The sequence below is a fragment of the Colobus angolensis genome, unplaced genomic scaffold (assembly GCF_000951035.1).
Source record: "Colobus angolensis palliatus isolate OR3802 unplaced genomic scaffold, Cang.pa_1.0 Scaffold119, whole genome shotgun sequence".
Taxonomy (NCBI): domain Eukaryota; kingdom Metazoa; phylum Chordata; class Mammalia; order Primates; family Cercopithecidae; genus Colobus; species Colobus angolensis.
This window is the reverse complement of record NW_012113030.1, coordinates 4,420,773-4,423,498: the sequence shown is the minus strand read 5'-3', so window position 1 is coordinate 4,423,498 and position 2,726 is coordinate 4,420,773. Positions and strand designations below refer to the sequence as shown.

Here is a 2,726-nt window from a genome sequence, read left to right as displayed (position 1 = left end):
TTCTATATAGGTTTAACAGTCAATTCATTGAAAGTGGAAGAGCTAGTGTTTTTAGTGGCTTTATAGTTTATAAAATATTTCACATAGATCAGAGATTTTTTTGTTTTCAGTGAGGATGTGTGTTTACCATGTGTTGGGGGTGGGTACAGTGAGTTCTCTATTCAAGTAAGATTGGAAGCTGGCTCAGAGCTCATCTAGTCTGGTCTCCCACAGGTATAGAAGTGCTCTGATAAAATCTCAGAGCTGACTGTCCAGTCAAGATTTGCATAACTCCAGAAATGGGGCTTTTACTACCCCTCAGAGTAACCCATTCTGCTGTTGGGCACCTCCAATGGTTGGCATTTTCCTTCCAGCAGCCTCTTTCTTGGGTTGGGGGGTGGGCAGATACTGTCACTCCAGCCTGACCCTCAGGACAACAGAGGCAGCTGGGTTGGGAACAGAGGCAGAAAAAGCCATAAGTTAAATCCAAGAATGAACAGAGACATGGCAGGATGGGCAGGGACATTCCTGGGGTGCCAGCAGTCTCTAGCTTGATCCAGGAGGCACTGGGGAGGAGGTTGCTGATGGCAAGGTTCTAGGCAGGAGGTGACTCAGAAGGCTGGGTTGTCAATGGCCCTCTGACCCCCAGTATATTCTTCAGGCCTGAAGCTGTAGCGAGGGGGTGGCTCTGTGGAAGTTGGGCCCCCAGGTAGGCTTCAGAATCACCTCACTGTAGGAGGGTGGGGGTGCAGAGAGGGATGCTCTGACCCTCTCTAGCGGGATGATGGAGGGCAGTTCCCGGGGTCCCTGGCAATCCGTCAGGGCGTCTGGGTCTGGGTCTCTGCAGTTGGGACAGTAGTGGTTAGCCAGTCACAGATGCACAAGAGGGGCAGGGTGATCAGGAACATGATGACGAAGGGGCCAGGGAAGAACACATTCTCCTGGCAGCAGCTGTCGCCACAGCATTTGAATCTTTTGGGGCAGGTGAAGGAGAGACCACATTTGGCTGCAACCTTTTGGGGGCCAGCCAGCAGGCTGAGCAGCAAGGTGGTCATAAGGCCGAGGACCCCAGATATTTTTTCTTTTTTTTTTTTTGAGATGGAGTCTTGCCCAGGCTAGAGTCCAGTGGCACAATCATGGCTCACTGCAACCTCCACGCCTCCCTGGTTCAAGTCATTCTCCTGCCTCAACCTCCCAAGTGGCTGGGATTACCGGTGCACACCACTATGCCTGACTAATTTTTGTATTTGTAGTAGAGACAGGGTTCCACGATGCAGGCCAGGCTGGTCTCAAACTCCTGACCTCAAGTGGGCCACCTGCCTTGGCCTCCCAAGGTGCTGGGTATACAGGTGTGAGCCACTGCACCTGGCCAGATATTTTTCTTTTTTTTTTGTAAAGTCTCAGCCTGGTCGACATCAGGAGACCCCATCACTACAGAAAACAAAAAATTAGCTGGGCATGGTGTCATGTGTCTGTGGTCCCAGTTACTCAGGAGGCTGAGACAGGAGGGTCACCTGAGCCTAAGAAGTCAAGGCTGCAGTGAGCCGAGATCGTGCCACTGCACTCCAGCCTAGATGACAGAGCAAGACCCTGTCTCAAACACAAAACAAAACAAAAGTCTGGTCAATTTTCTCAGTTTTTCTCAAGGAAGACATATAGGAAACAGCATGAGGAGATACAAATTGACACAAGCACAGGTTTATTTTGTCCACTTCCAGGGCGCCTACCCATGCTGGGTTTGCCTCACTCGGATAAGAATAGCCATTCAAGAACAACCAAGGTGAAACCTGCCACATTCTTTCATATTCCACATTGCCAGCGCCTCCTCTAAAACTTAAGTTCTGCTTCTAAAATAGTAGTATGCCAACATAGGCGAGGGAGTAGGAATGGGAGTGGATTTGAAGTCTCAAAATAACCAATATAATTTGGGGATTTTGGAAAATCATACTATTCACAAGCAAAATAAGCACAGTCTTAATATTCCCTGCTCTGTAATCTTAAATATCAAAAACCAGAAAAATTGTATGTCTACAGTGATGGCTGGAAACAGTTGATACTTACATAGTATCAGACTGCAGTGGTCTCAGTGCTCCCCTCACATGAAAGTGAGGAGAGTGTAGTGCAGTGGAGGGTGAAGATTACACTTATGTCACATTGCTAACGCTGATTTACTGCAGTGGAAGCACTGGAAGACTCCACCGTTGTTCACACAGTGAGGTTTCTGAAAAGGGAGTTTGCCACCTTATGAACCAGAGTTTCTTTACTTTTGAATACAAGAGAAACTATTGTTTCCTACAAATCTGATAAACTACCAAAAGTAATCATGCTGCATGACACATTTTTGTTTACCAAATGGCCAACACTGAGTGATGGTGTTATGATATATGGAAATCCACCAACAGTTACAGAATATAAAACTTCCTTAATGGCAAATATGGATACTTAAGGAGGTTACACAAAGCAGGAGTTAATACAGCATTTTCCCCACAATGTGTATTTATCAAGGTAATTCATTAGCTAAGGTTGCAAATAACCCATAAATCTCAATGGCTTAACACAATGAAAGTTTGTTTCTTGTTCACACTGCAGTCTGCTGTGAACTGTCCTTTATGCAGCTAACCGGTAGCGAAACCATCTGGAAGTTGAGTTAGCCAAGGTCACCATGGCAGGCAAAGAGAACTAAAGAACTCAGTTAAAAACTAGGCCTGGCTGGGGCCCGGTGGCTCACGCCTGTAATCCCAGCACTT

At 46.8% G+C, this 2,726-nt stretch overlaps 1 pseudogene; it reads right to left on the bottom strand.

Moving 5' to 3' along the window:
• Window positions 1–286: 286 nt before the first annotated feature.
• On the bottom strand, window positions 287–1,034 carry LOC105500959 (annotated as a pseudogene).
• Window positions 1,035–2,726: the final 1,692 nt, after the last annotated feature.